The sequence below is a fragment of the Camelus dromedarius genome, chromosome 9 (genome assembly GCF_036321535.1).
Source record: "Camelus dromedarius isolate mCamDro1 chromosome 9, mCamDro1.pat, whole genome shotgun sequence".
NCBI lineage: Eukaryota > Metazoa > Chordata > Mammalia > Artiodactyla > Camelidae > Camelus > Camelus dromedarius.
In genome coordinates, this window is record NC_087444.1 from 19,721,626 (window position 1) to 19,735,568 (window position 13,943).

Here is a 13,943-nt window from a genome sequence, read left to right on the forward strand (position 1 = left end):
ACCTTTGTATTATGTAGCATAAAGAATATGACTGACGTTTGATAGAAGACTGTATTGGTATAGGGGTTGGGCCTGTGGCCTTCAAAGTTCCTTTATCCAAGGATGGAGTCCAGCCTGCCTTAACTACTGACTGTCTTTGTGACCTTGGGCAAGTTGACCTCTCTGAGCATCAGATTCCTCAGGGGAGGAAGACCCCCTCTGGAGGAGGAAGATTGGAAGGCTCGTGGAAACACTGGGAGATTTAAACAAGACAGTGGAGATAAAACACTTTGGGATGTTCCTTTGCATCGAGTGAGTACTGAGTGGAGGGGTTATTATTTGATTCCGGGGATGCATTTCCTCCTACTCAGATCAAGCTGAGGTGACAGAGGAGGGAAAGGCAGACCTCGCCAACTTGACGGTTTCCAGAGGGCCCACCCTGGTTTGGAAAGAGTAGCCACTTTGAAACCACAGAATCCAGAAACACATTTCACCCTCACCACGTACCCTCAAGTTCTGAACCCAGAGCCAGACACCAAGCCGGTTGGAGCAGCAAATTCATTTTTTAAAAAAAGAAAAGCATTTTGTGGTGAGGGAAAAAATGCTTGCACAAGAGGCCCAAGAAGAAAAGCTCCAATGTGCGATGTCGTCCCACTGCGCTGAGACGGAATAAAGAGCTGCTTTGCTGCTAAGATCTCAGGGTGGGGCAAAGAGCTGGGTTCCGCTCTGCGTCTGGTGTGTGCTTTGGGGCAGATAAATCCCTGTTAAGCCACCTAGTGTCAATGCCAGTATCATACTGTCAGACCTGATTGGTGTGAGTAAGGAATGAGTCTGTGTTGTCACAGAGCAACGGCAGCTGCTAAAGGACTTTTATCCCTGTGGTAGAACCTCAGAGCCCTCAGACCAAGAAGGTCTGAAGTGAAGTGAAGTGAAAAAAAAAAAAAAAAAAAAAAGAAAGAAATTAAATGAAAGAGAAATGAAAAAGGGGGGAAAATCCCCTTAAAATCCCGATAGGGTCGCAGCACCATCCCCACTTGGAATTCTCTATTAGGTCCCATCAGGATAAAGTTCAAGGGGGAACCACCTTTCTTTTGTTGTGTTGGGAATCTTGTCATTTCAAATATTGAGCCCACTGAGATCGGATATTCAGCTTTTCTCCTGTTTGCGTTGGTGGATCTGAATACATACAGTACGTGGCAGAGACTGAATTGAGTAAAATTATTCCAAGAAATGGGCCATTTGCTTGGGATCATCTGTTATAGAGGAATCTTTGCTGTAATGGGACCTAAATACTGTTCTTTAATAACAGCTGGGATCTGTTAGGGGGAATAAAGGTATAAATGGGGGTGAAAACTGAAGACAGCACATATGGCATTGTCATCAGTGGAATTCAGAATGCGGTTAATATATGAAACAGGCCGTGTGTCCAGAAGCAGCACACAACATCACACGGTTCCAAGTGTGGCTTGAGCGAGCTTTCCAAACTCCTTGCACGTGTGCAGGGAAAGAAAAAAATTGGTTTGCATTGGAAGAAAGGGACGTTTACCCAGGACATCGAGTGCAGAATCTGTAGATCTCTCAACAGGGGAATGAGGCACAGATTATGCCTTTTTATGGGGACATTTCTTTTCCAATGAAAGCAAAATCATTGGAAACACCGTCTTAGTTAACATTTTTATAGGCTTTGATGTACTTTTCGGCACTTTTGTGTAATATAGATAGATATTCAGTTAAACTTCAGAAGGAAAAAGTAACACAATTTCAGTTTATGCTACACATTTTTCTAATACGGGGGCCTGATAAACATTATAAGCTGTCCCTCAGCTGCCAATGGCTCTGAGAGTTGCTATGTGGCCTTGAAGCCTGTGAATCTCTTCTGCAGTATTTCTCTCTTTGGGTTATTCTTTACTTCCTTTCTAGAGGATGAGATTCTGGTCTAAAACTCCTTGTTACCTCTCCCTACTCTGCCACTCATGGGAAATTGCCGGTCGCTAACTACCTAAAAAGGTTGTTTGGCTTCCCTACACCCCAGAGTAGGTCTAAGACAAAAGTCACTAAAAATGGCCATTGTCCAAGATTTGCAAAAGTCAGAGAGGAATTTCAGTATTAATGGTTTCAAATAGCTGTTTTAAAAGGTACAACTAATAATAAAAAATCTAATAAAAATTACAGTCAGGCGCTTTGCAAATTTAAAGCCTGACGTAAAAATGCAGAATCAAATGATTCTAGTTAGGGTGCCAGGGTACAATGTGCTAGGATACTAAGAGGAGTGTTGGCACTGTCTGCTTTTAGCTGCACCCGGCCCATGGGGAGCAGCTCACAGAATGCTTTGCAGGAAGAGTGGCACAAAGCTGGCAGGGCACAAGACATCTAACAAGACGGAGGGGAGAAGGGACTTGAATGTGCTCCATGCTTGCTAATCATCAGACACAATCACAAAGTTGAACAGGATGCATTTTTTTTTTCAGTTCCTTTTAATAATTTTTCTTCTCAGCTTTGGTTTTTGGCTCAGGACCAACCAAGTCAAGGTTAGCATCATGGAAGGATTTGCAACATTGAAGGAAGATGCTCCTGAGTCCTGCTTGGGACTGGTCCACACAAAATAGTGAAGGAGGTGATGCTCCTTTATGTGGCTCCCCTGCTTTTCCCTGCATCCTCTCCAAGGCCAGTGCTTGGCCAGGAGCACCCCACCCCACCCCACCCCACCCCACCCCACCCTCCTGCCCAGGCTGGACAAGAGGCCAGGGAGAAAGCAGGGCACTGGGAGTCAGTTCTTCTCTTGGACTCTCAGCTGGACTTTAATTTCTACATGACCTTGGGCAACATTATTTACCTTTTGGGGCTCTGGTTCCTTCAAATGAAATAAGAGGCTTGAACTAGATGATTTCAAGGGTGTCTTTGAGTGGCTAAAATAAATCCATCCACATTAAACAACTGCTTTTGTGGGTATTTTAATTTTAAAATAAGCTGCCCGAAAGGGCAATGCTTATCCAAGAGGAATGACTCCTTAATGGTGAAATTTCAGGCATTCTGCCTGCCGAATGAAAAGCAGAGTTCTTTTTTTGAAAAGTGTTGTGTGTGTGTGTGTGTGTGTGTGTGTGTGTGTGTGTGTGTGTGTGTTTCACGAAGGGGGTGGTTTGGAGGGTTGAGGGCTTTTTTGTCCTTTTTGTTGCCCATACCAGGAAACTTGAGGTCATCTTGGACTCCTTTCTCTTCCACCCAATATCCAATTCATGAGCAAATTCACTAGCACATTCAACTCAATGTATCTAGAATCTGATCACTTTTCATTATTTCCAATATTAGTGATGATCGAAAACACCCTCATACTCCCTCTTGGAATCTGTATTCATCAGTTTGGGCTAAGTTATGTGGAGGTAACAAATGACACCAAAATCGAAGTGGCTTAACCCAGCAAAGCTTATTTCTCATCCAGCGTTTCTGCCTCAAAGTGACCACATCCCCTCTGCTTCCATTTTGTTGACTGAGAAAGTCACATGGCTACACCTAGCTTCAACGGGACAAGGAACAGCAATCCTATTGTGAGGTCAGAAGGCAGGAAATACGTAGCAGAAATCATGACTACCACTGCTTTTATCTCACTCAGAAAATACCCCATGTCTTCATCACACTCTCCACCACCCCACATGGCATGACATCCCAACCCCACTACCTCTGTCTGTCTTATCTCCTTCCACTTCCCTTTCTCCCTTCACTCCAGCCACTCCACGCTCCAGGCAGGCTCCCTGAGATTTTGTGTCTTATAATAAGAAATATGTATTTGGTCCTCAGCTCATTTCTAGCACAGAGCTCCTTGGAATTGCCTATTATGAGAGTCTCTTGTTTCATTAAGGAGATGGCCTTTGGACCACATGTAAGGACCAACCTTATAATTAGAGGGTTGGGACTTTTAGCCCTACCACCTGACCTCTGCAGAGGGGAGAGGGGCTGGAGGTTGAATCAATTGCCAGTAGCCAATGATTAATCAGTCACATCTATATAATGATGAGTCCATGACGACCCAAAAGGATGGGCTCGGAGAGCTTTCAGATTGGTGAACACCTGGAGATCTGGGAAAGTGGTGTACTAGGACGGGATGTGAAGGCTTCACACCCTCTCTTTATATTTTGTCCTGGGAATCTCTTCCATTTGGCTGTTCCTGGATTATATGCTTTTATAATAAACCAGTAATCCAGTAGATAAAATGTTTCTAAGTTTTGTGAGCCTCTCTGGCTCACAATTAATTTAATTAATTAAACTCAAGGAAGGGGTCATTGGACTCTCCAGTCTATAGGTGGTTGGTCAGAAGCATAGGTGACAACCTGGATTTGGGCTTGGCATCTGAAGTGGAGTGGAGTTGCTGGCGGTGGTAATTCTGTAGACACGAACCCTTAACCTGTGGATTCTGTTGCTCTTTCTGCGTTGATAGTGTCAGAATTGAGTTGAATTGGTGTCAGAGATGACTTGATAGTGGGAAAAGCAACCCCCCCCCGCCAATTCCTACACTGAAATTGAGTGCAGAACCTTTACTCCTCCTCAGGGCCTTTGCACTTGCTGCCTGTTCCTCAGAGTGCTCTCCCTCAAAAACTCACTTCCTCACTTCTTCCAAGTCTTTGCTCAAGTGGTCCCTTCATACTGAGGATTTTCCCAAGAACCGTAATTAAAAATATAAACCACCCTCTCTCACACAGACATTCCAGCACTTCCTGTCCTGCTTCCCTGTTAGTTTTTCCTCCTGAACTTATCACCCCCTAACATAGCACATAATTGACATGTATTTTATGGCAGAATGTGACTGTTGAAAGCGTGGGCTCTGTATCACTGAGGCTCAAACCCATGACTCCTCCACTTCCTAGCTGGTGACCTGGGGGAGGTTACCTGCCCTCTCTGTGCCTCACTTTCCTTGTCTGTAAGTGCTGGTTCACGCTAACTAGTGTCTACCGCAGGGAGTGGTGACGAAGATGAAAAATACGAAAGCCCTTAGAACAGGGACTGGCACACAGCAACAGCATTTGCTAGTCTTTTATTATTTAAGTATGGTTGATTGACAATGTTGTGTTAGTTTCTGGTACAGCATAGTATTTCAGTTATACACATATATACATAGACAGATGTTTTTTCATTTTTTGTTTTATTTATTTATTTACTTACTTACTTACTGAAGCACTTGCCACTTTTATCAGTTGTCTGATTGGCTGCCATGGGCTGTCAGCTCCACAGGGCAGTGATTTTTGTCCTTTTTCAGCACTGGGTCCAGAGCAGTGCTGGGTAACGATAGGCGCAGCATGAACATTGGTTGCACGAGCGAGAGAGTGACCGCTTGAACAGCTGCCCCACCGGGCAAGCCGCCCAGCACTCCCGCTACCCTGGCCCCAAGGTCCTCAGGCCTCAACGTGGGCAGGCCATCCGCAGGGCCAGCTCCCCCTGCCAGGCCAGACTGCACAGGTTCAGGGTCTCTAAAATGCCTGCATCCAGCCCTGCTCAGGACTTCCCTGGATGTAATGATGTGTGGCGGGTGGCGTGGATTCATTTGCCCAGGAAGTATCCTGCTGCTCTTTGAATCTGGCAAAAATGGACCCTGGAGCTCAGAGCGCAGAAGAAAACTGAGCTGCTCTGTAAAGGCAAACACTTCATCACTGGTCAGCCTCACTTGTGGCCTCGAACCCTGTACTTTGCTCCCGCAGTGCCGGACGTGTCTGTTCCTACTGCAGATTGGTCACTTGCCATTGTCGTGATTTGTCTCTGGTGTGTCCCTGTGGGGAGCTCTGAAGGCCTGGCCGCCATCGCTGGGTCAGGTACACCATAGGAGCTCAACAGAGGGTTGTCTGATGAATGAGTCACCAGGTTCGGACACTCACGGAATAGAAGTCAGACTATTCAGATCCTCTGCGGTCCGTGGCAGGGAGCTTTCATCCCTCGGAGTGTGGGAAGCTGTACAGAGCTGTCAGAGCCTCTTTCTCCCCTTGAAACTGGACACATTAGTTCAGCAGCATGAACTTGAAATGTCTTAATAAGGAGCATCTGGATTCTGAGGATGTAGCGCTTTTCCGTCCAGTTATCAGACCTTCCCAGGTGGGTCAGCTGCCTGAGGGAACTCAGGGCAAAGTCAGCGATTTCCTGATCTGTCCCATCTAGGATGCACCCAAGCTTTCTGTGGTGGGACTGGCTTAGGATTGCAAAGCACAGTGTAGATACGGAGAGAAAATTCCTGGCAGTGAAGACACGTGAGGGTGGTTCATGTTCTTAAATATACTACACGTGGCAGTCTTGGAGGGTATAGCTGTGAGTGGAGACCCAGGGAGAGTTCAGTTACCGTGAATCTTAGTTCTAGACTCGATTGTGTTTCCAGCATCTGATGCTGTGTGGGGCCGATGGGACATCTCTTTCCTGTTTGCTGCTGCTGCTCCCAACCTCCCCCATGTGTAAAAAGTCAGTGAGATGGGGAGCATGTTCATAATTGACAGGATGTAAGAAGGGAGAAGCACACGATTCCTTTCTTTTCTATCTCAAAACCTGGTACGGGAACATGATAGAGGACATGTTTGCTCAGATGGGTACGTGGCTGGACCTTCCTTGCGGGGTATCCCACCCTCATCCCACCCCATGCCTGTTCTGGCCCCATTTTCTTACCGAGAAAATGGAAATACTGCTGGGGGCCTGACCCGAGGAACAATTGTGAAGCAGGTGAGGCTTACCTGTCCTCATACTTTTCTATTTCCTTTCCAACCCCTTTGCTGCACAAAAGCTTGTGGGACCCAGGCAAGTTCCTTATCTTGGTTTTCAGTGTCAGCTTCCTCATTGGTAAGATTAATAATACTATGCCTGTCTATAAAGTTGCAGGCTGGATTCAATGAGAGTTCCAATGATGGGTATGTGATATCATCCATACCACCTCTCAGGAAAGGCTCTGACATCACTAATGTGGATGCTTAGAAGTTTAAGCTAACATTTCCCAGAACCATTGCCTCCGAACTTGAGGAACCGAGCAGTGTGGCTGCTGTGGAAAGAGCTTTGGCATCAGGAGAGCACCTGGGAGAGCTGCTCTGGAGGCGGTGGGAGGGGGGCGAGGTGAGCCGCAAGTGCCCCGTGAAACACACTAGGGTGAGAGTTACCTGCTCCTTCCAGGAAAGACGCGCGCTCTGCTTCCCTCCTGAAAGGGTAGCGAGGGAGGGTGAAATAGGACCAGCAAGCACGTCCAAGTCCTTTGCCATCTGCCCTCCCCTGTCTTTTATGTTTGAAAAAGAGCCTCTTATCAAAGGCAGAAGTTGTGTCCCTTGTTGCCCTACTTTCAGATGTTTATGTCATGATCACATTCGTAAATTCATTTTCAGCTGGAAGAGAGGGTTCTTAAAAGATGGCCACACATGCCTCTGGCTGAAGGAAGCCTCTGAGTTCCCAGCCTATTCAAGAGAAAATTCCTAATAAGCACAACTGTAGTTCCAGTACTGATGAAATATCAGCTTTTATCAGCAGTTCAAATAAAATTTCCAAATCAACAAATCAGAACAATCCATGCACAATATATGCCTACTTTGGAATCTGTCCTGATGGCCCCCCAGTGGGGTAGAAGCTGCCAGTGAGAGCTGTTTAACTTAGCCCAAATGTCATGCTAATTGGTAGCATGGAGATACACAGAGGCCTGACCTCTGACCCAACGGAAATTGTATCGAAACAGAATTTTGTTTGTTGGCTCTGGGACCATTGGCTCCTGGAGTCTTTCTGCTGTCAAATCACTGAAGGGCCATTTGTTTATGGAATTTGTTGTCCAGGGAGCAACACAGTCTGGGGAAGTGAATTTAAAGAGATTTAGTCCTACGAGGATGGACTCATATGGAAGAAGATTGTTGGGAAAAGTGTTTTTTTTAGGATCCTTCTGCAGATACTGCTATGTGGTCTGCAGATTTTGGAGTAAGGGGTGTGTGTGTGTGTGTGTGTGTGTGTGTGTGTGTGTGTGTTTAACGAGGCCTCACTTTACAAAAACCCAATAGGCCATGATCCAAACTTACAGAGAAAATTAGGGAGGTTTTTCACACCATAGAAGCATTTTGCAATGCTCTTTTAAGTGTTTCAAATTTGAAAAAAAAATCAGTTTAAATGTTCTATTTCAGGAATAAACGCACAGTGAAAAGTGAGCCATATCTGTAATGATTGCATTAGAAAACATTTCTATAGGATAAACCAGCTCTTCTGCAGGGCCCTGTGAACTGAGTTTAAGATGCGTAAGTTACGGATATTCATTCTAACAAACTCTGCCTTTTAACTTACTATTTGGGATAAAACATCGCACAGCTTAATAATAAACTCAGTGTACAAGGTTACTGAGACAAGTCACAGCCTTTTCTTTGCTGGTATTTATCTGCTCCCTGGCTGAATCCTTCTTTTCTTGGTCCTGGAGGTTTGTTTCTGAGGTCTAGCCTGACCCCTATCCAGGCTCCGCTAATCTATTTTTGGGCGTGTGTTCTTTGTGTCTTCAGCACCCCGACCCCCACCTCGGTCTGTGTTCTTTGGGCGGGGCTAGGCCCAAAGAATCAGGATGAAGCCCGTGGCCCAGGCCAAAGGCAATCAGCATGCCACATTCCCTGGCCGCATAGACTGGTTCAGGAGTAGGCATGTGGCCCCATCAGAGCCAGTGAAAGGCAGTGGGACTTTGCTGGGAATTCTGGGATAGAAGGAGATGCCTTCCAACTTGAACCTGGCTGCCAGTTTTGTTTCACGGGGGCCTGAGCTATTCTGAGAATGGGGCCTTGAGAGAGTAAGGAGAACCAAGATACTGGGAGAGAGAAACAAGGTAATAATGACAGCTCCAAAACCCTGCAGCCAGCCAGGCCTGAAGCGAGACCCGTGTCCTTGCCAGCTGGGGCTGCTGTAACAAGATACCACAGACTTTTGTTTCTCACAGTTCTGGAAGTTAGAAGTCCAAAGTCAGGGTGCCAGCATGGTCGGGGTCTGGTGAGAGTTCTCTTCCTGGCTTGCACATGGCTGCCTTCTTGCTGCGTCCTCACATGGCGAGAGAGAGCTCTCTGATCTCCTATAAAGGCCCTGTTCTCCACATGAGGACCCTACCCTCATGATCTTATCTAAACCTAATTAGCCTCAAAGGCGCTACCTCCAAATACCATTACAATGAGGATGAAGGTTTTAACATATGCATCTGGGGGGACACAGACATTAAGTCTGTAACAACCAGCCTCTAGACTTGTGTGGACCTATGAATCAATGTCTTGCTCTAGACTGATTTTGCTCTTAGTCACTTGTAGTTGAGCCTTAACTGATAAAGAAATACAGCTTGGAAACAGATGTATTCAAGCCCCAACCAGTAAGAGTTTTCATTTGCTCCAGGATTAAAGCTGTTTCTTCCTCCTCCACCCCACTTTCCTTCACCTCCTCCCGAGCACAGGTGTGCCCCATATTGGAACATTCTGCATCAGAATTTTGAATCCTAAGTTGCTTTGTACACCTGCTTCCTAGCTGGAAGTGAACTCAACCAATTACTCAGATAAAAAGGCTTGAAAAGACTACGTTTTGTTTTCATTTTCCTCTCGCTTTTCCTACTCTGTGACCTCCGCAATAAATCTTCATACACTTTGTGTTTATCTGGGGCCATAAATGCTTCCATAGGGCCAGTCTCATAAAGGTTACCATTACCTTCTGTTTTTCAGACTGGGTGGAATAAAAATTCTGGGCCACCAGGGAGCAATTTGCTGATCTAGGAAGTGGTAGTGGATAACCATGCTTTTGGCCAAGATATTCCAACTTTGCAGAGTTGTTTGTATGTATTGGTCAACAGTTAAACTGGCAACTGCACAGGTGGCTGCTTCCACTGCAGTGCTAGAGTCTCAGGCAGACATCGCCAGTCTGGTTTCCAGGGTGGATAGGGAAGCTGGGAGTTCTCCAACTGTGGATTTGGTGTGAGCTGAGAAAAAATACGGCAGATGGTGGAAAAATTGGATTTTGAGGTTGGATAGGCCTGGGTGCCAATCCCAACTCCACTGTGGAACCTTCAACAAGTCACTTAACTTCTCTGAGTCTTAGTTGCTTTATCTGTAAATTGGGAATAATAATAGCACTTAACTTACAGAGCTGTTATGAGGATTTTAAAGTCCCTAAAACACAGCTTGACAGACAAACGTGCAGTAGTTTCCTCCCCTCCACCCCATAAAGCGATGGAACAAACAATGGACCAGGAATCAGGAGACCCCAGTTCAAGCCCCGGCTCTGCTCCCAATCTCTGTGACACTGTGGCAGCAGACATGATATCATTATTGCTATTTTATAGGTGAGAGAAAAAGGTTTAGCGATTTGGACAGTCACACACTAGTATGTAGAGTTGGGAATAGAATCCAGCTTGAAAAACAAAGCAAATTCCAGACATCCACTCATCCACCCATCCACCCATCCATCCACCCCTTTATTGAGCAAATATTTAGTTGAGTATCTACTCTGCAGCAGGCAGCATATCAAGTACTTAGGTTACTTACAGTGATGAACAGAACAGTCTAGGCCTTCAAGGAACTTAATGGAGTCCAGTCATTTCCTTTCGGCCTCAGTGGGTGATTCTGAAACCCACAGGAAAGAAGAGACATGAAAGTGACGTGTTAAGTATAAAGCACAGTAAAAATGTAAAATACTATCCTTATTCTCTATTCAAGCCCATTGCCTTAAGGTTTCCCCTAATGCTGATTTGAAATTGAGAAAACACCTAATGTACAGGTAAAAGGAGTTCGGAAAGTTGAAAATCTTGTTCAAACCCTCAAGCTCTGAAAAAAGACATCAGAGCTGAACCCAGAGGTGGCCCCAGGCAAACCATAAAGAGGTCCTGGCACCTGAACCCAGTGCCTGAGGAGACATTCCGGGCTGTGCTTCGCCTACAGCGTCTGCCTGCCATGGAGTCTGGCGGGAGCAGAGCCTGAGATCTGATGCTCACCTTGCCCCCGACCTTCACGGACCGTCTGCTGCTTCTTGCTTCCGGCATCTGCTTGGCCCCGTCTCTGACGTCTCTTTGGCTCCTCCCTCGCCCAGCCCTGGCACCCAGAACCAAGGACGGACACACTGAGTCTGCTTGTCCTCTAAGGCAGTTTAAACATGAGGAAGGAAACCCAATTGTGCAAAAGCTGCATTTAAAAAAAGCACCTTCCATCTGGCCACTAGTCACTTCATTGGCATCTGACCGACTGCCACTGGGCTGCCGTGGTGGAGGAGGTCCTGGACTTTAGGATGGCCGCCCTGGGTGGCGGCTTATGGATGCCAGGCTCCCTCTGCGCATCAGCGGAATGATTGGGAATGATTTGAGGAGTGAGAGAACAACAGGGCATGGCCTCTGTCTGGCCAAGTGGGACCCTGGGGTCACTTGGGTCTTGTTGTCAAGTTCATGCCCTAGGGATCCTGAGGTGAGCCATTAAATCTGTCAAGTTTTCTGTTTCTGACAGGTGGACCCCATCAACGCTCCCCCAATGCTATCCTCAAAGGGGACTGCATGCCCTCTGCTTTCTGCTGGGTCTCCAGCAGGCGCCACGGTCCTGTGAGCATCTCCCTGCAGGGAAGGAGAATGGGCAGAATAAAGCCTTGTTGCTCCCTCCAGGGCCCAGAGCCGAGGCCTGTGTGCGGCCTTTCCCCTTTTGAGTTCCTTGAACATGGAGCCTGGGGAGGGCTCTGGGGCCCTTCCCTGCATCCGGCTGCTGCCGCTTGCAGAGCATACCAGCCCCATCCTGCCTGCAGGCCGGCCCCAAGGGGATCTTCCAAGTTGGTGAAGATCGCATCGCCCCAGGCGGCTGCGTGCGGGGCGACTCCTGGTGTTCCACAGAGTCCTCGACTGGAACCTGTGCAGCCTTTTAATATACGGCTGGGAAAAAGAAAAATGAACGTTCCCAGTGTTTTCCCATCCCCGTTCCCTCTTCTACCAAGAAGACCTTAAATGAAGAGGGGAGGGGAGCTTCATACCAGAGGCAAGTTTGCAGTGAGAATCTCTGAGTCTATTTTCGTCCAGAACCATCTGGACACAAATCAAGAATCTAATTTTTCCCACTACTTTCTCTCTTTTTTTCCCCGCTTTGTACTTGAGCTGACTCTGAGAGCACAGAGTCTGAAACCGAGTCTGGGCCACAGAATTCCGCTAAAATATAAAGAATAAACAGAAAGGAAATGTCACGGAGCTCCACGGATGACTCCCCCACCTACAGTGCCCGTGGCAGCCGGAGCCCGGAGCCCCTCCTTTGAGGACCTTCTGGAGACATCAGAAATTACCTTGAGAAGTGGCTGATCCCCTCCCGGGGCGGCCTGGCACCTGAGGCTGTGGCTGAAGGCTGTGCTGTGAGCACACTCCCTTAGGGAGGGAGCCGAGTCCAGCCGTGTGACAGTGTGGCCGCCTGCCAGTGGGATGAGTTCAGCCTGCTCCCCGGATGCGGGGAGCCTAGGGACCCTCTCTACTGAGCAGCAGTGCCAAAGGTACAGAGACCCTTGATGGAGGCCTGACATAGCACCCAGTCCCTTCCCTGGCCTGGAGTATTTCCCCTTCTCTCTCATGGGTAAAGGCCTGGTCAGCCCCGCCCCCCGAGGTTTCAGTGCCTTGGATTTCCTTAACATTCTAGAAGGGGAGAGCGTCATACCGGTGAGGTTTGGGTGGAGAGGCAGATTTTCTTTACAGTTGTTTGTGCTGGACAACTTTGGCTTGAAAATGAAGTACCTGATGTTCTAGGCTGGATCTCACGTGTGATGATAAACATGAACTCAGGAGTCTGGACATCGGGAACTTAGCTTTATGCTTTGTTGGTTCATCTCGCGGAACCGGACATACGAAAGTGGGGGCTTTTTTGTGTGTGCTTTTTAGGCAGCTGTTGTTCTGAAAGCAGTAAGGGCTGGCACAGTCTGGTCCTCCATCCTATGGTCATCCATCCCTTGCTGGATGTCTGGGTCATCCTTGTGCGCCTGCTGGGGTGGGACACTGCTTGGAGTATACCAGGGCTGGTGATACGCCCAGTTCACTGGGCTGTCTTGGGCAGGACACTTGCTTCTGCCGGAGTGAAGAATATTAGGGAGCTCCTCATCAGACTGAGCCTCTTGGAAGAGGCGAGGAGCCAGCTGGACGCCTGGTGGGCCTCTGGTTGCCAGCAGGACAGATGTATCAAGTCAGGTTTATAGGAGAAGTTTTCCCAGACTGCTATGTCCAAACTTCTGTCCATCTTGCTGTAACCTCTGCAGTCAGATGGATGAAAACCAGACCAGTCCAGCTTTGGACCAGAGCTATTCAGATAAGAGCTGAAAGAAGAAACTGAAGGATTATTATTTTTCCACTTGAGTGGAAAAACCAGGGACTGAAGGAACTGGAAGGGAGTGGCCTCCGCATGAGATTTGAGGTGACAAGACAACAAGTGACCCAGGGAAGCTTGCTCAGAGGAGCTTCACTAGAATGGCCCATAGTGTACTGGACCTGGGACCTTCTGGATATAGAAATGACCATAAAAAGAAATCGGACGGATTCCCATGCAGAAAAAGTGACCTCTCCTCTGAATTCCATGCTTGGAAAAATACTTATTTAGAGGAAGGGAAAAAAAAAGTCCACACACAGCAAAACCTGGCTTGTTTAGATGACTTGGCCCAAGAACATGGCAGAAGCTGAACCGGAGAACAGGCCTGTGGGGTGCACACTGCTAGGTGGGCTGTTGATTCTTCTGAGGTCCCCGGGCCTGAAAGTGTGACACTGAGACCGTGGGGTGTAGTGGCATCTCTCTCATTCCAACCAATCGTGTTGAAAAACATGTTGAGTCATGGTGGGTCATTCCTCTATGCTAGAGACAGCCGGATGGGTTCTTTGGAACCAAAGTAACCCCAAGGCCAGCCCTGGTCTCCACCATAAACGGCAGGTGAGGGAAGCAGCAGATGGCTTCTCACAGGACAATCATCAGTGGAGAAATTTGCTCTAAGAAACAAGTATCAGATCAGGCCAATTTAACAGAGTGGATTGTAGAGAT